The sequence below is a fragment of the Ictidomys tridecemlineatus genome, chromosome 1 (assembly GCF_052094955.1).
Source record: "Ictidomys tridecemlineatus isolate mIctTri1 chromosome 1, mIctTri1.hap1, whole genome shotgun sequence".
NCBI classification, from domain to species: domain Eukaryota; kingdom Metazoa; phylum Chordata; class Mammalia; order Rodentia; family Sciuridae; genus Ictidomys; species Ictidomys tridecemlineatus.
In genome coordinates this window covers 155,849,191-155,872,588 of record NC_135477.1, presented here as the reverse complement: position 1 = coordinate 155,872,588, position 23,398 = coordinate 155,849,191, and the positions used below count along the sequence as shown (strand labels likewise).

Below are 23,398 nucleotides of genomic sequence, written 5' to 3'. Positions count from 1 at the left end.
CTTCTGATCTCAGATTCCTTTGAGTTCAGAAGAGGCTCACAGATCCTGGCTCACCATTTTTGTCTCCACAGAATCAATTGCCACTGTCCTGGGTGATGTACTCATTTGGAGAAGCAGGCCTGATATCCCTGGGCATGAGGGAAAGGGACCAGTTCACCCCAAGACTGAAACAATGCTCTGATTACCAGGGCAAGGCAGAGTGGCTGGATAAAGTATGAAATTCTGAGCATAGCCCGAGGACCACAGGTGGTCTTGTTATCTTCTGAGTGTCCCTGGTCTCCATGTTCCATCACAGGGCTCACCCCAGTCTCTGAGCTGCCCGGTGTTCCTGCAGAGTACCTGCCTTCACACACAATATTCCCACAGGGGGGCGGGGGTGGGAGGAGCCAGCGCCGCCCAGGCTAGGGAGCCAGAGGGTGGGGACACTCTGGCCGGGCTCTCGGTGGTGCGGGAGCGGGCGGGAGCAGCGGCCGCTCTGGTCGGCGGACGTGCTGCCGAGCAGTCCCGGAAGCGAAGCAGCGATGGCGGAGAGTCCGACTGAAGAGGCGGCGACGGCGAAGGCGGGTGCCGGAGCGGCGGGCCCCGGGGCAAGCGGCGTTGCTGGTGTGGTCGGTGTTAGCGGTAGCGGCGGCGGGTTCGGGCCGCCTTTCCTGCCGGAAGTGTGGGCGGCGGCGGCGGCGGCGGCGGCGGCGGCGGGCGGGGCCGGGGGGCCGGGGAGCGGCCTGGCTCCGCTGCCCGGGCTCCCGCCCTCTGCCGCTGCCCACGGGGCCGCGCTGCTTAGCCACTGGGACCCCACGCTCAGCTCTGACTGGGACGGCGAACGAACCGCGCCGCAGTGTCTACTCCGAATCAAGCGGGATATCATGTCCATTTATAAGGAGCCTCCTCCAGGAATGTTCCTTGTACCTGATACTGTTGACATGACTAAGATTCACAGGCCCATTTGACACTCCTTATGAAGGGGGTTTCTTCCTGTTCGTGTTTCGGTGTCCGCCCGACTATCCCATCCACCCACTCGGGTCAAACTGATGACAACGGGCAATAACACAGTGAGATTTAACCCCAACTTCTACCGCAATGGGAAAGTCTGCTTGAGTATTCTAGGTACATGGACTCGCCCTGCCTAGAGCCCAGCCCAGAGCATCTCTTCTGTGCTCATCTCTATCCAGTCCTTGATGACCGAGAACCCCTACCACAATGAACCTGGCTTTGAACAGGAGAGACATCCAGGAGACAGCAAAAACTACAATGAATGTATCCGACACGAGACCATCAGAGTTGCAGTCTGTGACATGATGGAAGGAAAGTGTCCCTGCCCTGAACCCCTAAGAGGGGTGATGGAGAAGTCCTTCCTGGAGTATTATGGACTTTTATGAGGTGGCTTGCAAAGATCGCCTTCACCTTCAAGGCCAGACTATGCAGAATGTCACAGCTAAAAGGAACCTGTGTCATTTGAGGAACCTTGGCCCAGAGAGGAGACTGATTTGCTTAAAGTCATGTGGAGTTGGTTCCTAGTTCCTGGCATAAAGACCCTTTTGGAGAGAAGCGGGGCCACTTTGACTACCAGTCCCTCTTGATGCGCCTGCGACTGATTCGTCAGAAAGTGCTGGGGAGGCTCCATAATGAGAACGCCGAAATGGACTCTGATAGCAGCTCTTCTGGGACAGAGACAGATCTGCAAGGGAGCCTGAGGGTTTAGACCCTGCTCCCCCTCCCCTCCCCCCACCTGAGAGTCCCAGCAAAGTCCCTTCCCCCACCCCAGGGATGGAGAGGCACTGTGTATCTCCCTCCAAATGTGACGTCATTCTGCAAGATGGCAAGAAGCAAGCTTGGATCCCAGGGTGTGGGAGTGGGGGGCTATTCCAATCTGACCTCCTTGGCGCTGGAGCACCTGGGGCTGTGTTCATCTTGGATCAGGGCCAAGGTACCTTTACAGGATCATCTATGACAAGGGCCTCTGGCAAAACAAAACAACAAACACACCTCTCTGCAAGGCCAGCTCCTTAGGGTTTAAAGACAGAAATTTCAGTTCCAAGAGGGAATGTGCCCAGATGATTTATGGGGATACCTGGAAGGAAGCTTTGGAGTAGGGGGCTGTTTGTGACACTTAAGCAGTCTGGGTGGTTGTCTGTGTCTGTCTTCAGTCTTGAGGCAGGGCTTCCCATTGCCCTTATCCTCTGTGCCCCCCTGCCCCTTTATCTCCCACGAGCCAGCATAATTTTGTTTTTCCTAATTTATAGTCACTGTTCTAGACAGACCAAAGAACAGTGGTGGAGTCTAGGCTGCTGATCAGTAAGCTTTACCTAGCACCTGAGCACCTTTCTCCCCTACCCCTCGTTCCCTTGCTCTTTTAGGTTTCAGACAGAACATAAACAGGACAGGGACTGAACCAGGTCTTGGTGAAGCCTGCACAGGCACCATGAGAAGCCGGAAGTACTGTGTGTTCCCGCAATCACTGATTTGAAAAGTTCCCAACACAGGCAGCTGCAGTGTGTATGGGATTAGAGCCACTACATAGAATAGTCTCTTAAAGATTTTCTTAAGTACTAGTCACAATGAGGATATTTTTTCTTGGGGATGGGGTAAACGGGAGACTGATGCTAGTCCTTATTGCATTTTGTTTGGCTAACCTTGTGAATTTTCACCCCAGTCTGTAGTCCCCTACCTCACTTCAACCCCCAGGGAGCAGGAGTAGCCAATGGCAGAAGGGGATCTGGGCTGGGACTCTAGAGACTCCTTCCCCTCTCTCCCTTCCCCCTCCCAGCTGCTCTTTGTCACTGGCTCTGATGGGTGTTTGCCTGGCTGTGTTGCTTCTCTATTTGTATTTTAGCTGCAGTGATCCTTTAACTGGTTGGCTCAGAAAAGTGTTCTAGGTGCCTAATAATACTGGGCATCAAGGGAATTTCTCCTTCCCCTTTTTGATATGTTCTTCCCCTACTTCCAGATTCTTGCTGTTATGGACCCCCATGGAGTGTTGGTGATCCATGTGAAACAGGCCCAGTCAGTATCCAGCCACAGGCAGAAGAGAGGATAAGGTGTATCTGCCCTACCCACTGCTTTTAAGGTCTCTGCCTGATGGATCATGGGACTCCCCTAGGGGGGGACAGTGGGGGAGGAAAATGGGGCACAAAAGAAGAGCTTCCTAAAGGGCAGGAAGAGGAACTGGGGAGGGGGTGGTACACTTGGGGAACAGAAGTTTATCTTGGCTGTCTGAAGAATAGGTTTCAACATGGAGACACAAAGGGACCCTGCTTCCAATGGCCCTCCTCTTCCATTCCCAAGAGCTACTCCAGGGCCGAGAAGAATGCCCTTGGTTTGTGGGTCCAGTGTTGTCTGTTATCCATCTAAGTGTTCCCACTTTGAAGTGACAATCTTCTCCTTGGCCCTGCCATGGGGCAGAGCATGTCTGGCATAGTGGCCTGACTTTTACGCCCTAATCTTGAGTTGAGGAAATATATGCACAGGAGTGAAAAGAGATGTCTTTATATCTGACTGTACATAAATGAAATTTTTTTTCTTTTTTTCTTTTTTTTTTTGTGCAATAAAGTTTGTTTTGGCAGGAAAAAAAAAAAAAGAATATTCCCACAGATGCAAGAACCCTTCTCGTGGATGTATCTCTTCACCCTCTTCTCCAACACTGCAGCCTGGTAAGACCTCCATGACAGAGCTGCTCTGTCTAGGATCCTGCTAGCCACTCTTGGGAATCCCCAGTCCTGTTCTTAGTATGGGGCAGGCTGCCAATTACTCTCTCCAGCACTTTAGTGGTTTTTCCCACATCTGTGATCCACACTATGCTGCAGGTTCAGAAATTTTCCATCACAGCCAGGGACAGTAATGGCACAATCTATAACTCTAACCTCTCCAGATGAGACAGGAGGATTGAAAGTTCAAGGCCAACCTAATGAGATCATGTCTCAAAATAAAATTAATTAATTAAAAGGGCTTAGGATATAGCTCAGTGGTAAAGCACTCCCGCATTCAATCCCCAGTACTGAGGGAAAAGAAAGAAAGAGAGAAAGGAAGGAAGGAAGCAATGGAGAGAGGGAGGGAGGGAGGGAGGGAAAAGAAAAGAAATCCCCATCACACTAACAGGAGTCCCCTTCATGCTTTGACTGTAACACTTGCTGATCTGCTGCTGCAGCTTGTTTTATTTCCTTTCTCTTCTCCCCCTCCCTAATCACTGGGGAAGCAAGATTAACCTTCTTCCTCACCTAGAATAAATTATTTGTCCATCAGCTCACAGACCAAAGGAATGAAGAGATCTAGACTTTGTTGCTGGCACCTGCAGATCTAAGAAATGACTATTTCTACTTTCTCTCAAGGCTACAAATGAATTATGACCCCTGACAGGGCACAGCTGGAGTGTAGTTTTTGTATCTCCTTTTTAAAAGCCCATTTCCCTGGTGCTTAGAATCACAACCTCTGAAACAGGAATCTGCTCTATATTCTCCTTTGCTAGCAAAACAATAAAACTTTATTTTCTTTTTTCTCAAAACCTTGTTCTTGTTATTGGACCATTAGGGAAAAGAACTGAGTTTTCAGTACCAATACCATGTCATGATTCACCACTATACTCAGTTCTTGGATCTGTGCTGGGCTGACTGACTTACCAGCATACATGAGGAGGTAGAAGGTTAAGTTTCTGCAGTGGTCATTACTGGCTGTATGGTCCTAGGCAGTCCTTTAATTTCTAGATGCATCTCATATCCTCCTTATAACAAGGCAGGTTTTATAGAACAACCAGATTTCTTAGTGAAACCAGAACATGGTATATTTCCTCAGCCATTTCTTCCCTCCTACAGCCATAAAATGTCGCTTCATCTTTGAGCAATTTCAGAGATCCTACTGACCTCCAGGAAGAAAAGCTTTCCAAGGCATTTGTGGTCAGGAGAAAGGTCCCAAAGAAGAGGACATTTTCTGGGCCTTTGGCCAGAGAATGATAATGCTAACATCAAGTTATGAAATTCTTCTGCCAATGAGAGACTATGAAACTGGCTTTTCCACCCTTGATTCCTCCTGGGGTCAGAAAACAACAGCCAAGAGCCCTTTTCAATGGGATATGCTTTTACCTTAGGCCAACAGTGAATGCTTCACCTGGGTCTTCCTGAGTAAGATGAAAGGAAGAGAAAGAGGATTAGGTTGCCCAACAATTGCAGACTCAAAGGAAGGAGGGAGTAAGCATCCCACAAATCTATATTGTTTCTGTCCCCAAGATCTCAACTGAGATGTCTGAGTGGACCCCACCTGGTCCCTCTACATAAGAGACAGTTACCATACTAGGTACCATTAAAATAGCAAATGTCTCACCTGAGTATATCATTTTCTAATCTTGATAGTTCCCCTCACTCACACCACCATTCTCACAGGGGGGACAATTGGAGGAGGGAAAGGGAAAAGGACAATGCTCTCCTGTCCCTGCTGAGAAAGAATTTCAAAAAAGAAATGTCATGGAGGGATATATTTCTATTTTAAAAGACTCTGGGGTTCATTGACTACGGCAGTGCATGCTTGTAAACCCAGTAAATCGGGACTCTGAGACAAGAGAATTGCAAATTGAGTGCAGCCTCAGCAATTTAATGAGAACTTGTTTCTAATTTTAAAATAAAAAGACTGGGGACGCAGCTCAGTGATAAAGTGCCTCTGGATTCCATCCCCAGTACTGGAAAAAAAAAAAAATAAGAATCTGGGGTTTGTTTATTAGACCAACTGGCTATCAGAAGATATTTGCTGAGCCATTGTTTTCCTCCTACAATTAGAAAATGAATGTCTGCTTCCTTTCTTAATAATTTCAGAGTTTGTATTGACCTTCAGACATACCTATCTCATGCTCTAAGGAGTTAGTAATTCAGAAACGTTCCATCAGTCATCACCTAACAGTTCTGAGTGCTACATGAAGAGCTAAGTAAACATTTTTAGGATAAAAATAATTAATATATGTTTCATTTTCAAAAAGTACTTGTGTAGTTGAATCTACTTGCAAGAGAATTTTCTAGACAAACTCTGCCTGAAATCAGCTGGCCACACTGCAGTCTGAGGGCTCAGAACAACCAGTTTTTGTGCCTTTCGCCTTCTCCTTACTTCTGTTCTAGGCCGGACTGACCTCAATCCCTACACCTGGTTAAATGATCACTCAGACGGAGGCCTGGCAATGGGACTCCTATCAGACCCTGCAAGCCTGCCAGGTCTCCAGCATTTAAGAGATGATCCAGCTCACATCACTTGGGTTTAGAAGCTCCTGCAGATGGTGGGAAAAGTGAGAGGAGTACATCCACTTGAAAGAGAATTCATTTGGGCTGCCTTCTTGGACCTTAGAGACTTCTCTGAGCCCATTTGCAAAACCCTTCAGAAGATCCAAGAAAGAGATTGGCCTCAAGAAGAAAACTCAAACATAAAAAAATTACAAACTTTTTCTCAAAGTGCAATTGGCAATTTTGTATTCCTCTTTTGGACCCTATTCAGATTCTACCCTAGATTCCTCCCTCTGGGTTGGAGAAGTAAGTGCTCTTGAGAGGACTGGCAAAAGTTTCACCTCCAGAAGCAGCAGATGTGCTGTTTTCCAGGGAACAATTCTACTTTGGTCAGTGCCTGTGACTGACCATTCCAGGTCTGTTCTCACCCACCTATCCTCTGGAGGCTCATTTTGATCATAGGCAGACGTAGGAGCAGTAGATATGACTGTGGCACTGAAAGGGGTGTATTTTGGGTATTAGACTCGAGTCTCCTAAGTGTAGTGGTCAATCTGTGCCAGAGAGAGAGGAGCCTAGGGCTGGTCCTGTGCAAATGAGCAGTGGGGTCATTTTCAATGGACCTAGGCAATATCTTTCTCCTCTATGATTTACATGAGTTCCACATTGTATTTCTGAGCATTGAGTTTTGGGATTTGATATTGAAAACATATAGTCAGTTGGTGTCAGGGCAAGGCAGAAGAACTAAAGTCATGAAGTTTCCTAGTGTTCTTCATAATCCTCCTTTAACCCAGGTTTTTACCTGTCTTATTCTCTTCTCCAGTGGATAAATTAGAGTCCCCAGTTCATTGTAAATTCTCAGCTATGATATCGATTCCTCATGCTGTGTGACACTTTAGTTCAACTTTAGCATGTAAAGTTTTAACAAACAAACCACCCCATCAACATCCAGGTATTTCAGGCATTTGGCACCACTGCATGTGGATACTGCTCACTTTGTGTGTGTGTGCACATGCACATGAAACTCATGAATTAAGTTCTTTATTCCCTCTTAGATAGGTGCTTTACTCAAATATTCAGACACAATTTCTTTCCATTTCCACTGAAAATAGAAAGTAGAAGTTATCTTTATAAATAATGCTTTTCATCTCTCTAACATTTAACTATATCTGCCACTGTGTACATATTTCACGTGTAAAATTCCTGTCTTCCCTAACTAGACTATAGGCACCAAAATGGTCCATTTCACCTGAGTCAATAGCACATTGTGGACCCCACACAAACACTGTGGATAAGGGTGGATGAGAAAGTGAGTGATGGTCAGTTCCCAGCCACATCTGTCCACTCATGCAGATAAGCAAGGAATAGTAGTTTATGCTTTCGTTGTTTAATCCTAATCCACTTCCTCAAATTCCAAGATCCAGAGAGGGACTCACATCCCTGTAGTACAGAAGTAATAATTAGCTTTTAGCCTTCTATGGTATTCTATTATCTCTGTTATCAGTGTCCTTATTTTCCTGTGTGTAGTTATACTTCTCATAGTTGCTTCAGGTAGCCTGAACAGTTGATCAACATTTCAAGCATTCAGGGGCTCCTGAGTTCAGGACAACTGCACTTGCAATTGTCTGGAAAACCTGTTTCACCTGCACAACACACACAGCTAAGGCCATGCTGCCCAGAGAAAGGCTATGAGGCCTCCCTTCCCTTTTGCCCAAAGTGAAAATGAGCTGGCTCCACTCTGCTTTTTGAAGTTTGGGTAGGGGATCAAGTTTCAAGTACAACAGAGATTGCAGGGAAAGGCTCAGGTAAATCTAAATAATCCTTAGCAGTTCCTCTACCTGGTGCTAATAGTATTTTCACTCATCTATAGAAGAAATTACTTTGCTTAGATCTTAAATACTTTAAGACTTCCCTCTATAGCTATACCTCTCACTCACTGCCCTTCTTAGAGCAGGAGAAGGGGACAATATTAAATGTGATGTGCAGAGTAGTATGAGATGTTTTTGCAAGCCTAGGTGTTGTCCTTGAGCATGTGGCCTTCTAATTCTTGGGATTGGAAGATATCAAGAGGGAACCCAGCATAAGGGGGTGGGGGGATTTGTTATGACTGTTCTGGAGTCTCAGCAAATCTCCATTTTTGGATGCTCTTTAGTTCTCCAAAGGGGAAACCATAATTATAAAGGTGTGTCAGGTTCAACCCTCACCAGTTAGGCATGAATAAGTAGGTCCTTTAAGATATTTAGTAGGTCCAACAGACATGTGTCACCTGCAGTTCTGGGCTCCAAGAGTAGGAGGAGACTCGCTGGATATATCTATTATATGCATCCATATTCTTTCTACACAAATAGTTTGGGTCACAAATTTGCAGTCACATTACATTACTACCCTTTGATTGAGATATATACAATATCTACTAGGAAGACAGGACCCAGGTGAAGAGTGAGATTAGCCACATATATGTCTGAGGTTATCGGGTATTTGAAAGGATTTTCTTGAGGGTCTCACACATCAGGTGAAAAGGATTATTATGAGAAGTGCATCTTTGTTTTCACATGATAAACTCTACCATTGAATTTGCTACTGTGCATGACCATTATTTTGGTAAAAATGAATCTATGAAAGATAATTTAAATGAGGTTACACATGAGGCAATCACTGAAGTGGAGTGATTGAGCATTAAATTTGGTCTTGAAGAGGTTGATAAAGATAAGAGCCTGAGCCAAGGCGAATTTTATATGTAGTCTAGAAGTCCTGGCAATGCCCACATCTACAAAGGCAAGAGATACCTGCCTGGCTATAACCTGGGACAGAGTTTGAAGTTCTGTTTTACCTTAACCTCCTCAAATCCCAGCCTGCGGTACTAACTTTTTGTCCTTTCTTCTTCTGACTTCGAGCGCCCTCTACTGCTCACAGCTATTGAATCAGTCTTCCTCCTCTACAACCCCTAACTAATACAAAGCCTTTTGATTTGACCTCCAGTTTTGACAAGTTTTTTAAAATACTCAAGATAGAAAGCAGTACCCTCATCATTTTGATTCTATTGTATCTGGAGGAGGGGGACATTCAGGACAGTTTCTGCAGTCAGTGATTCATTGAGAGACATTCAGAATGCTCCACTGAATGACAGAAGAGAGTGAGGCAGAGAAGTCCAGTTTTATCAATGCCCTGAGGGTTGTGAAAAAAAAAAAAAGAAGATGTAATTGCCACTGAGACAGTGGATATAACCATGGGAGAATTCCATATGAACACCCAAAGTTTCCTAATGTGATAATATGGGACCTGGCTGGGACTGGAACACTAACTTCCAAGCCAAAAAATTTACTTTTGCTGAATATGACTTTTTCCTTTTCATCTCTACTATACACTTTAGAGAAAATGATGCACAACTGGCTAAAATCATTGCAAAAATGAAGATTTTCTACTTTGTTTGAACAAAAATTCACAGGGACATATATAATGAGAAGGTCATATACAATGTCCTTCCATCAGAACAAGTTCCTACAAGAGATCTGAGATGACTGATACAGCTGCAAAAGGATAATGTGAATGATGCTCGAGTCTTCTTAATCTCCAGCATTCATGTGTCTGACTATGACTTCCCCAAGCTGGAGACCTCCCTTTTTTATAGACCATTTCACTTCTTGAAATGCCTGCATAGTGTTACTGAGGCCACCATTGACCTGAAAAGGGAGTCCCTGAAACAGAATTTGTGACTGGAAGCTTCAAACACTGGAGCATCAGCCACCACCCCTTTTGTGGGAATCATTAATAATGATGGAGAAGCTGGAGGAGACCTTAATTCTCTACAGGTCTTACTTTAGGCTGAATGATGGATCACTGGAAAAACACAGCCAAGGGTGTGCATGTGTCAGGACAAGAATTTAAAGCAAACACTGTGTTGAGGGGAGAGTCTTTAGAGGAAAAATGTTTAAGTGTATTGAAAAAGTTTACTGTCATGTATATCTAAAAATAACAAATTTAAAAAGTGAAAAATATGTATGCAAATCAATTGGGACTGAATGGATTAGCTTCTCTTTCAGGTCATTCATTTTCCTGAAATATGACTGCTGCTTACTGATAAGAAAGCTAGCATAGCAATTCAGAGTTCTCATTGTACATGGCTCAATAATCTAGCAAACCCTGTACATGATGTTTAGTACCAAGTGCATGAGTTCTGAGATACAAACACATGAACTTGGATCTCAACTCTGCTAACTAGCTAAGTGATGTTACCTAAAATAATTCTCTAATTCTTTTTATCTCTGTATTAATGGGACTATCAGATTCTAATTGAGTTATTTGGAAAATAATCAAGATGATAAATGGCATGCCGTAACCAAAAAAAAAAAAAATCTATCATCGAGAAAGTTTGCTCAATCACTAGATGACTCATTGCCATTAGACTTGACTTTAGAAAGACCTTCTGTTTGAAAAATTGTTTCCTTGGTACCATGGCAAGAGATGCCAAATTTCTTCTTTAAAAAAGAAGAGATTTCCACCAGGCATAGTGATACATGCCTATAATCTCAGGAACCTGGGAGTCTGAAGCAGAATGATTACACCTTCAAGGTCAGCACTAGCAATTGGCAAGACCCACAACAACTTAATGAGATCCTGTCTCAAAAACAAACAAACAAACAAAAAAGCAAAAAAGGACTTGGGAATGTAGCTCTTTGGTAAAGCACCTCTAGGTTCAATCCCCAGTGTCAAAAAGAAGAGCTTTTCACAGAAGAGGTAGGCTCCATGCAGGTTTAACACCACTGGTTATTGAAGGAAAGTGGGAACAGTGAGGCACCTGGTGGTCCCTCATCATGTGCCCATCTCATGGTACTTTTCTCTTCTTCCTGACCTTATCATACTATTTGACAAGACTTTAAAACTTAGAAATGAGTAAGACATCAAGTCAGAAGTGAAAAAGAATATGTAGACCTGAGAGAAAGCTTTAATTTCATTGACTGTAACACAGATGAGTGTTCTGGGCAAAAGTATAGTCTGTGAATTTTCCAGATTGAAACTTGGAAGTTATGTGTGTACCTTTAACCACTGATTCAGGTGACTGATTTACATGGGTATGCCTTGTGATGGAAAGTTGCAATGACTTGCATATTTCTAAAAAGAGACACCCCCTCCAAGTCCATTGGTTCACCCTTTGGGTCCTGCACACACTGTTTGTGCCAGAGACTCTCCGCAAACCCCTCCACTTCTTTATCCCCATCTCTCAAGCCTGAGCTGAGGACTAATCACCAGGGCAGCCTTCCTTGGCATCAACCACCAGTCCTGAAAGAAGAAGCAAATGACCACTATGAGGCTCCCTGTCATTGCACCTCACCTATAGCTTCCTCTATAGACCATTTAGACCATTAGACCATTTCTTTCTATCACCACTTATCTGCAATTCTTCATTAATATCTGTCTTCCTCACTAGGCTTCTTTACTCACTCAAATCTTGCTTTCTTAACTACTCTCTCCCCTTCACTAACTTGGCACCTCAAACACAGTAGTTCAAGAAATATTCACTCGAAGACAGCTAAAATTTTGACAATGTGATTTTCATTTTCATCATCTCCATATATTTGCTCCATGACTGTGAGTGGTCTGTGCTTCCTCAGGGATGCTAAGTTCTCTCATCTATAAAATGGGTACATATGTGGCCTCCAGGGTTAAGGAGCACAGTTAACATAATGGCCCAGGTGACTCTGAGCTGTACACTCTCAAGGGAGCCATAATATCCCTGTAGACAGGGCTACACTTCCTGAGGAGTGGTCGAAAGGATTTCAGAGCAAGGTATCTATTTGAAATCTCCCAGACTCCAAATTAGAGCAAAGTCATATTCTCTATATGAAGATAGAATGATTCCAACCACAGTCCACTTAGTTGCATGTAACAGTCACTCAAAGGCTTCTCTCAAACCTTCCTATCTGCTGTCTTTCTTGAGTATCAATCTGCTCAATAGAAGTAAGTATAGTGTAATCTCACTGCAAAATATATATATATATATATATATATATATATATATATATATTTCCTTAAAAGTTTACTCATTCAGGAGCTGGGGTTGTGGCTCAGTGGTAGAGCACTCACCTAGCATGGGTAAGGCCCTGGGTTTGATCCTCAGCACCACATAAAAGTAAATTAATTAATTAAAGGTATTGTATACAATTACAACTAAAAAATAAATATTTTAAAAAAAGTTTACTCATCTAGCCAGATGCAGTGGTACATGCTTATAATACCAACAGTCTGAGAAATAGGACATTCACAAGTTCAAAGCCAGCCTCACCAACTTAGCAAGACCCTGTCTCAAAAAATATACATAAAAAGGGTGGGCTGGGGATGTGGCTCAAGCGGTAGCGTGCTTGCCCGGCATGCGTGCGGCCCGGGTTCGATCCTCAGCACCACATACAAACAAGGATGTTGTGTCCGCCGAGAACTAAAATAAATAAATAAATAAATATTTAAAATTCTCTCTCTCTCTCACTCTCTCTTTTAAAAAAAAAAAAATATATATATATATATATATATATATAAAGGGGCTAGAGATGTGGCTCTGTGGTTAAGTGCCCTAAATTCAATCCCTGGTACCAAAAAAAGAAAAAAAGTTTAACCATTCATATTCAAACTGATACTCATCAGGGGATTATTTTTAATTCTAAGTTTTTATTCAGATACTGAGATTTTACCTTCTAGTAGGAAAGATAGTTTAAAAAATAGCTAAACAACACATACATTATTTTTTAAGGAAACTGTGTTATGATTATTTTTTTCCAACTTTATATTTTACTTAGTTCCTGGAACCAATCTCAAACACTAATTTGTTGAATTATCACTCTAGCTTTGTATTCTTTCGAGGGAGAAAAAAATGTTCAATGTAGGCTCCAAAGGGTTTTGATGTAACTTTAGGAGAAAAAATACATAAGGTACTTCACTAATGGCCAGTGCATTGTGTGGATATAAGGTCTTAGGAATAGTGATACCCCAAATCTGTCCTGTTTTCCTCCTGCCTACACTCAGTGGAAAAGAGCAATTTTATAATATAGAAAGAACCAGTGCACAGAAAACAGCTCTTCCTCATCACTCCATCCAGATTGATGTACTACAGGCATCTTAGAATAGGGGAAGAGATATCAGTTACCCTTGGCAACAGTGATGGAGTACACACAATAAGGAAGGAAGATCAAGAAATGGAAATGCACATGGAGTATCCATGCCCATACTGCCTTTCAAAGCAAATGGAAGACCATTCTCTGGTCCTGCAGATATCTAAGCTTTCTCTCCCTGTCATTTAGGGATGTGTATTCAAACATAAATCAGCCTATTCCAGGCAACACTGCAAAACAAGAAAAAATTTCACTTGCCAAATGCAACTATCCCATTGCTAATGTCACTGGGGCCTATTCCACTCTTTCACTTTGCTCTTAAGTTCTCTACCATTCCACCAAATCTCATGTCCAGTGCAAGGTCCATAACCAAGACAATGAGCAGCAGTAGGGCAGTACAGACTGCAGGGCAGGTAGGATACTGGAGGGCATCTACTCAGAGAATACAACTATACGCAATTATTCCCTGACCATGACCATCACCTCCCAGCTCCACAGCACTCTGCCCAAAGTCACTCAACATGAGCAGTTCTAGAGTGTGATGCTGGGCAGAAAATTTTACTTCCTCAGGCACTCTCCCTAGTTGGGGAAACAACTGGGTATATTACTTCTACAATAATGAACTGATAAGCATAGCTTTGTCATGCTACTATCTATCCTACCCTGCATCCCACTGTCTCCAGGAATCCCTGTCAGTGATACAACCCTCCCCAGGACATGTAGTTCACAGGGAGGCCTACATTTATACTTGCCTAGAGCCTACCCTCTGGAGGGCTGTGTGGTTTCCAGCTTGCCTACTGTCCTCAGAGTCTCCAGCTTTCCACCTTCACAGGTGTTGGGTTAAACATTAATCAGTGCCTAGGAAAGCTTGTAGTGAGATAAAGTCTCTAAAAGAAAGTGGTGATGAGGGAAATGGAGAGCATGAACTGGCCACTTCCCTTATCTACAATATTTAGGAGAGACTCAAAGCAGAGTGACCCCAGTTGTAAAGGAATGTATTTATAAAATATCTGGAGAAATCCACCTGTGTACTTTGCATGCCACCTCTCCCATATATTCCCCCTCTTGGTAGACATGAGGTAGTCCTCCATCGTATCCTGGCTCACCACCATGGAGGAGTAAATAAGTAATAAAATGCCCAAAACCTGTCCACTGAGTCCTCCAAGTTCTTTCTTTGGGTTTGGAAAACAGCATACCAGGGCATTTGCAACACCGGGGTTGAACAACAGGTATGTTATGAATGTTCCTACTGTGCCATCTGAAGAGCTAGTCACATTTTTAATTTATAGAACTCTTACTCCATAGAGGAAAAACCTGAATAGTTTTCCAATTCTCTTCTTTTTTCCATAAAAGAATATGTGTCATCCCTAGATATATATGAATACGTGTTTAGAACTTGGACACAGTCAATTTTCCACCCAGATTTCCTTCTACTTTCTTCTACAACTATGGGCATCCGGTTACCCTACACAATCCAGGAGAGTCCTTCACATTGTATTCTTGGTTTGTTTCATTTCCTGGAGTTTGGAACTTAATGAACATGATACACCTACCTCTACACACCTGGTCCCAGAGAATGTTCTTTGCCAACAGCATCACCAAGTAAATGAAGGAATCTTCACTCCTTCCACTCAAGAGTCTGGCCCTGGTCAGGTAACTGCTGCCTCCTGTCCTGTTTGCTGTTTGTGCCAGTTTTCTAATGCAGAAAATTCCTGAAGGCCAGTGTGTCTCCTGCTCTAGTACTAACATTAGAAATGCCCTTCCCTCTGTTCCCCAGTAGAATAGGCTCCAAGTCTGGTTTCAGCACAGGGGTGAGGATTAAGGATAGCCTACTATTCTGGATGGTGACCCAGCATCTTGTCTATTAATACCACAGTGAAACTTAAAAGAAGAATTGGGTCTACATGGGGTGCGCCCAGCTCTTTGGGAAGAATTCTCATTATCACTCCCTTTCTTCATTGATTTCCTTTGCACAATGTGTGAAAGTAGCAAAATAGTTCTTCTAGTTACAACTGTCCTCTTGAATCCTTGCACTTGTAATTATTATTGTACTCTATTTTCCAAGATGTTTGCTCTATCAGTAATGAATGACTTTTGAACTAGACAACAGTGAACCTAACCTATGTCTAGGCATGAAACAATTCACCATTTAGAAATCATTTGCCTATGCATTTGCCACATTCCTTCCACAGAGGCTTTCATGACATGCATTTGGCCCATCTACTGCCCCATGATACCTATAGTCCAGAAAGGAGAATAGACATAACTAGCTTACAACTCAAGCATGAAGGTGCTGCTTTTCCCGTTTTTGCCTCATTTATGTCATTCCCTTAGTGGCATAATGGAGCTATTGGTACAGATAGGATCTATCCCAGAGGGTGAAGAAAGACTCAGTGGAAGGATGGTCTTTTGTGAAGAAAAGTAGTACCTGCCCAACTCCTTCCTGGGCTCTGGGTTCCTCTGTTTAGCAGCTAGTTTCCCCTTTTCAAAATCCCACCACCCTGTGGATGTCTGTTTCTAGGTCCCCAAAACATTTCTGTCAAAAAGACTCTTCCCAGTGATGATGGCTGTCTCTATAATGCTATTCCCAGAGGTCTCTTAAACCTTCCCCTCTTCTTCCAGGTGTAACTCATCTAGGGTAGCTTCCAAGGATGTCCGGGTATTTCACCACTCCCTGAGGTCTATAGATATCACTGCCCATACTGGGGTTTGGGGTCAAGGAGTGCAGAAGCCAAAATTAGGACAAGACCAGAGAGTAGCCTCAGAAATGTGGAGGCATCTCTAGGGAATGAAATCTGACCAGGCCTCTGCCCTCTTGTCCTCTGCCTTTCCCTTGCCCAAACCCTATCTGTTAAAATACATGTGCACATGCACACACTCACTCCCTCACACACACACACACACACACACACACACACAAACACAAAAACACACACACAGCCTCTTTTCCTATTTATTTACTTTTTGTTGTGCTACAGATCCCAGGGCTTATTGGGTAATCACTCTACTGCACAGCCACATCTCCAGCCCTCTCCATTCCTTTTTATCTGATTTCAGATACATCAAGATGTTAAGGAACATGGAGTCCCATGTGATTGCCCAGGAGTCAGCTCTGCTGCTGTCTCCCCTTGTGTAGCCTTTGCATAGCCTGCTCTTTCAGCCCCCAGACGCCCCTCTCCCTTTCTTGCCCTAGCCAGGCCCTTCACCCGTGACATAAGACCACTTACTTTTCACTACCTTATACAGCAAAGGGTTTTGATATCCCTATTTTAGAGATGATTGTTCAAGTCACGGTTTTCAAAGGTGGACTAAGGACAAGCTTCTAGGTCTTCTGAACTAAGGTGGCATTGGAGTATAGTAGCAAGATCATTGTGGTTTTCCTTCAGATTTGCATGAACCATATTCTAACCCAGTTCTATGATTTAAGAGCTTGATGAACATGGCAGGTACTTAACCGCTCTACCTCTGTATCTACATCTTTTCAGTATGGATCATACAAAGCCCTGAGACCTTGGGACAAATCAGGTCATGAGTGACCTAGAAGTGGAAGCCTCTGTCCTTGACAGGGTCCCACTCTCTGTTATCCTTGCACATGTAGTCAGCCTGGCATCCATAGGTACATTACTTTTTGCACCCAGAAACATATGGTCACCCCATCTTTCCATGAGGGGCAGAAAGTGGAGCTCTTGCTGAGATTGAAGGATATATCCCACTGCAAGCAGAAATGGAACTGGGTGCTAAGCTGTATATTTGTTCAAGATTACCTGCATATCATGATGGTCTATTCAATGAGAGGCAGGAGGAGCAACACAAGAGACATGTGGTGTCCATGGAAGAGACTCCAGGACCTCCCACCGTACCCATGAGGTGACAGGGAGTGAGGCATATCCTGCTTGACTAGCCAATGCTAGTGTCCTAGGGAGGGATGAGCCATTGAGATGGGAGGGGGTCAGATCAGCCCTGAAGAGGGCAATTCACATAAAAGCACTGTGTAGAGAGGGAAATCATCAGACAAACTTGGAGAGTTCCCAAAATCAAGCTAGAAAAAGTTAACTATATCAAATGTCACTGAAATGCACAAATACAATTGCTAAAAAAAGTCCTCAGAGTTTGATCAGAACACTAGTTGTTCAAGGCAGCCTGTGACCCCCTGGCTCTGTACTCTCTCCCAAACTCCACTCTTCCTCCTACACCATGCATGCCTGATGAGGCTGAAGAGCTTCCAAAGTGCACATGCTACAGTTCATAGCCATATGTGTGGCACAAGCTGATGGTATCATCTGAAGGTTTCTCAGTTTGCCTTTGATGGGGTGGACTATATCACTTACGGTTATAAGGCTGACACCTGGATGGCCACCCATCATGGTTTCCTCATTGCCAAAGGGAACAGGGAAGCTGACTCGGTCATTGAAAAGTAAAGAAAGTTGGGGCTAGAGTAGAAGTGTATCTACTTCCTAAAGACTCCTAGAATATAGGAAGAAGCATATGAGTCAGACAGGTACCCTTTCCCTCCAGCCCTCAGCTGTGCCCAGGTTTACACCAGGGAGCAAGATAGGTTTTGGAACCATCTAAGTGAGATTGGGGCTGTGGTTAACCAACATCCTGTACAGCTGGCACTGAATTATGCCATCTCATCCTGAAATGAACTTACTATATTGTTAAGGTCTGTAAACAAGTCAAAATAACACCTGGTATTTTGCCAGGGGAATGTTAGAGTTCGTAAACAAGTCTGCATGGTACCTGGCAAAATGCCAGAGGGAGTGGTTTGAGAAGTAACAAAAGCAAGCCATTAAGTGTGCAGATTCCTTATTGGTTGACTGATGTATCTAGTTTATGCTAATTAAGATAAGCTGTGCAAAATGTATAAATACCTCTGTTGTCCTACAATAAACAGCTCCCTCTCCTGCTGTATCAACTTACACAAGTTATTTGTCACCACCACCCCCACCTCCCCCCCCCCCCCCCCCCGATTATTTTGCTGCAGCTGGACTGCGGCACTATATTAAAATGTCATTCAATAAACATCAGGAACCTCCTTATCCTGGCTTCTACAGACAGACTAAAAGATGCCTCATTGCTCATCCTGGGTACTTCTTGTGCGCAGAGGCTGCCTTCCTACAAGAAGGATTGAAAAATAGTTTAGGGATGGGGGTGTTGGGGTAGGGGTAGTGCACTTCCCTAGCATGTATGAGGACCTGAGTTCAATCTTCAGCACACACATAGAAAAAAATAAGAAGAAGAAGAAAGAAAGAAAGAAAACCCAGAAGGAAAGCACCCATTAATACACAAGGGGGCTATACTAATTAAGTAGGAACTGTGGGGGGTTATGGAACAGAGGAGGATGGGCAGGGTGGGATTTGAGCAAGAGCACATGTAACTTGAGATTTGCTTCCCTATCCAGCAACATCTACCTGCACCTCCATCCTTTCACTTGGAAAATATTGATAAACTGCATGAACCTCTAACACTTGTACAGAAACTGAATGAGTATTTGGTAAGGTGTGAAAAACTGTTCATAGGTAAAATGACTTTCTTTTTATTATGATCAATGCATGTAACAGGGAGCAGGGCTCTCTTGAGTGCTCTGCAAAAGGAAGGAGGGGAATTGGCAAGGGGCATCTCCTGCCCTCCTGTGTGTCTATGCATATGTGCATGCAAACATGTGCATATTTATATGAGCATATGTGCGTGAGTGTGAGTGAGGGAATCGGGGGCCATGAGAGTCTGTCTTTTGTTTGTGTCTTCTAAATTGAGGATATGGTCAGGACAGGCTATTCATGACCAGAACTTGATGGATTGGTGAGCAGGTTGAGCAGCACTACCAGAAAATGCCCTGGAAATGCAAATGAATCTCCATCATCTCACTTACAGACTGGATATTTCCAGATAAACACTTTCTTGGCTGTTCTCTTTGTACGGGCAAAAATATGGTGTACTTTTCAACCTCTGTCTCCCTTCATGATGTTGGAGGCAGTTGGCAGACAGCAGCCTTAACTTGAGTGTTGAACTCAGATTTCTAAATAACAGCTCCAAACATTTATTGAGCACCTGCTGTGTACCCTGCATTATGCCAGACTCTCACATTATATGTGTCATACTAGCTAATCATCCTTCCTTTCTTTTCTTTTTTAATGTTTTCTTTACCGAAGTCCTGGTAGGTTATAATTTATAGCCGTGAATAGTAAATTTCTAGAAATTCAAAGATCAGATGTGTAGAGGAATTGTTTTTATCAGCAACTGAATAGTTCTTTGTGAATAACCAAACACCTTCATCCAGCCCTTGGAGGATCCACCTAAAACCTGAGAGAATATTGGGGTGCTCCCATCTCACAGAGAAGGTTGGGGCTCCAGTTGGCTGGTGGGAGTGCTGATCGAGTGCTCAGGTGCTCTGCATTCACAGCCCTCATAGCAGAAATCTCCAGGTATGCAAGTAATTATTCCCTGCTAAAAGTTTGCCTCCAGAAACCAGGAAGATCACAGGGACAGGGAAAGAGCCTTCTCATACTGGAAGGGGATCACAGGCCCAGTCAAGGCTAGAAAAGAGGTGAGTGAGAAGTCCTGCCCACCCACTTTTGTACCCCATGAATGCAGAGAAAGTGTGGGAGAAGACCCTCTTCAAGAAAATCCAGCACCCCTCACCCTGCACTCTCCTCCATGTGGGTAAACCAACCTGTGAGCAACCCACAGGGAGACCACACTGAAGTTCTGGGCTTATGGATTTCTACTAGGGACTTCTCTGTGATCTGGCTTTGCTACAAAGAGCCCTTGGCGAAGGATGTGAACATGTAGGAGACAGCACCTTGCAGAAATGGGATGTTGGAGGTGTCTCTAGAGGAGCTGAGAGACACCTGCCAAGTAGAATAACAAAACTGAATGAGACCTTCACAATGGCCTCAGGCAAGAAGCTTATAAGGACTGATAAGCTTTGTCACATATAGGGGTTCCTTGAGACGCAGAGTGTGGTTAGGGGAGCCCCTTCCTGGGCTAATTGGAAAAGTCTCCACAATATTGGGGCCCCCCTATTATTCCACAAGCTTAGCCATATACTCAGCTGTGTGCCTGATTCTACCCCAGTGGGTACCTCTAGGGCGTCTGAGGCTAAGGAGTTGGTCCTGGGGATGGGAAAACTGGCTTGTTCCTCCTACCTGGAAGAAACCACCTCAGAATGACATTGTTCAACTACTGATTGGCTTTAGAGCCCATGTCCTTCTCATCCTCCTCATCCTCTTGTTGACTGGGGAGTTTTGAAATATATAAGAAGACAGGTTTCACACAAGAGGGAAAAGAAGTGTCCTGTTTGCAGGGAATGACCTCCTAGAGAAGATGGTCTGTGACAACAGTCAGCAGGACCTTTCTGACCAGTGAGCTTTCTCCCAAGAGAAACTGGAAACAGCTCCTCCTCTCTCTCTTTTCCTCATCTCACCTTCTACCCCCCAATCCTCTCCCTAGCATTAAGGAAAGCGGGCATGGGCTTCACCACAGGAGTAGCTTATAAGGACTGTTAAGCTTTGTCACATATAGAGGTTCCTTGAGATGCAGAGTCACCCTTTAGAGTCAAATGATGATTTTTCTGGACTGGAGACATTTGGGACGGCCTGCTCACAGGTTCTGAGTCCTCTTGTGCTGTCCATTTCCTCCATCCTCTATGTTGGGTAGGAGAAACATGCCCAGCTCCAGACACAGGTGTTTAGAGACCACACTATAGGCAGAGGCAGGGACAGTGGATGACTCCTCTCGGAGCCAGCCCTTCCTGAAAGGCCTGCCAGCTCTGAAAGGCTATCTATCCCACAGAGTTGCTAGGTCCCAGCTATGCCCCTTGTTATACAGGAGACAGGTTTGTGCCATAAAACATATTTCTCAAGCATGATGTTGCCATGACCATGTTTTTGTTAGCTTTTGTTTTAGTGAGACTCTGTCTCAAAATTTAAAAATAAAAAGGTCTGGGGGCATGGCTCAGTGGTACAGAACTTGCCTAGGATGCTCAATGTCCTGGGTTCAATTCCCAGTTTCAACCCTCTACACACACACACACACACACACACACACACACACACACGAACCAAAATATATATATATGTATATATATATATATATATGATTCCCAAAATCCTATATTAGTCAGCTTCAGCTTTGCTCAAAGAGACTGTCTTCAAAGCACATTGAGATCCCCTCACTAAGAGTCTATATTTCTGCTGTTCTCTCTGCATATACTACAGAAGTCTATGGAAGTCCTGGCCAGCAGGAAGCTTTGCCCAGTGTTCAAGTAGAAGTAATTAATGTTGCTGGTACTAACATTCCTGATTTCAGAATTGTTGACTTTTTTTTTTTTTTTTTTTTGGAAATGGGGATTGAACCCAGGAGTACTCAAAAACTGAGCCACATCCCCAGGCTTTTATATTTTATTTTGAGAAAGGTCTTGCTAAGGCCTCATTAAGTTGCTGAGGCCAGCTTTAAACACACAGTCCTGGGCTGGGGATGTGGCTCAAGCGGTAGCGTACTTGCCTGTCATGTGTGCGGCCCAGGTTCAATCCTCAGCACCACAAACAAACAAACATATTGTGTCTGCCGAAAACTAATAAATAAATAAATAAATATTTTTTAAAAAACCACACAGTCCTCCTACCTCAGCATCCCAAATCACTGGGATTACAGGAATATGCCGCCTGGCCCAGCAGTTGACTGTCTTATTAACCGACTTGTTTTTACTGTTTTAGCTATGAGGTAATTAATTCTATTTTGATGAGGAACCTCCCCATCCTGCTAACAGCAAACTAAAGGTTCTGCCCAAGTTCCTGGGGTCCTCAGCTGGGATAGGTAAGATGTCCACAACTTGGGATCTGAGAGTCTTAGAGGCACCTACAGGTGGATTCAGCCTTCAGTTTCCCATGGAAAACACTTGAAGGAGAACTACCCTGGATATTTGGATAGAAGCACAGTGGTGAAAGTACAGCCAGAATGAGGGAGAGTTGACCAAGTCCCTGAAACAGAAGCCCTAGAGAAATGTCTTTTAGCTAAGACTGTGAAACCAGACAAAACACAGAGGGCCTAGTGGCAGCTTCAGAGGGAACATCTATCCATAGAGATGCAAGAGCGCACAAGCAAGATCCTGGGTAGGTGCCCAGACCTCTCATAAAGTCCTTTATAAGAAGTGCTGGGTGCGACTGACCTCACAGATCTTTTTCTTCCTCTCTCACAAAGCCAATCTACCATTACTATGGCTTAAATGTATTTTGGACTTGATCATCACAGTGGGTCTCCTTTCTGGTGAAGGCTCACCGAACACCTTGTGCATGATGGCCTCCCAGAAAGAGCAGAGCCTGGCCTTTTGGTCTTCTGGGCCCCACTCACAAAGTGAGGAACCCTGCCCACCCCCATCCGGACCACTAAAGTTGTCCCCAACAATTTTCAAAAATCCACCCAGCTGAAAACTCTTTCCTGAATTTGGGGGCCCCTGGTCAAAATTCAGGAGGGTCTGTGAATCTGGATGAGGAAAATAAACTTTATTTTCACTAACCTGTAGCTGAAAGTGTTTTCTTCTGCTAAGCAGAATTAGCAGAACCAGTGTCCTGGGCCCCAAAGGAAACTACAAATGTTTTTGAGTCACATGACAAGCACAGACACTAATCCGCTAGTCACTATTTGGGGGGGGCGGGGGTAACCAGGGATTGAACTCAGGGGCACTCAACCACTGAACCACACCCCCAGCCCTATTTTGTATCTTATTTAGAGACAGGGTCTCACTGATTTGCTTAGCACCTTGATTTTGCTGAGGCTGGCTCTGAACTCCCAATCCTCCTGTCTCGGCCTCCCTGAGTGGCTGGGATTACAGGTGTGAGCCACCACGCTCAGCCGCCTCACTACTTTTAAATGGCATTAGCTGGATCTCATTTCAAAAGGTAGTGAAGCATGTAACCTTTATTTCTCAATTATCAATACTATTGGTTTCTTGTTTTACTTGGGATTCTATTCCCAAGGACCAACGGAGAGAAACGCAGAATGGAAGAACCTCGGGACTGTCCGCTGGGTCAAGCCCGGCGGGCATTCTCCCCTATTCGACCATTGCTGGCTAGCTCCTGGCAGTCCACAAGCTGCGGGATTGGCATCTGAAACGCAAGG

The 23,398-nt window shown here is 44.2% G+C and overlaps 2 pseudogenes across 1 annotated transcript; both read left to right on the top strand.

Annotated features, from left to right (window-relative positions):
- The first annotated feature begins 383 nt into the window (after positions 1–383).
- LOC144377857 (ubiquitin-conjugating enzyme E2 Z-like) lies at positions 384–4,495 on the top strand (annotated as a pseudogene). The gene is made up of 3 exons (XR_013439060.1): positions 384–1,425; positions 1,505–3,064; positions 3,548–4,495. The product of XR_013439060.1 is annotated as a ubiquitin-conjugating enzyme E2 Z-like (transcript).
- A 4,610-nt stretch (positions 4,496–9,105) lies between these two features.
- Positions 9,106–12,649, top strand: LOC110597065 (T-cell-specific guanine nucleotide triphosphate-binding protein 2-like; annotated as a pseudogene).
- The last annotated feature ends 10,749 nt before the right edge of the window (positions 12,650–23,398 follow it).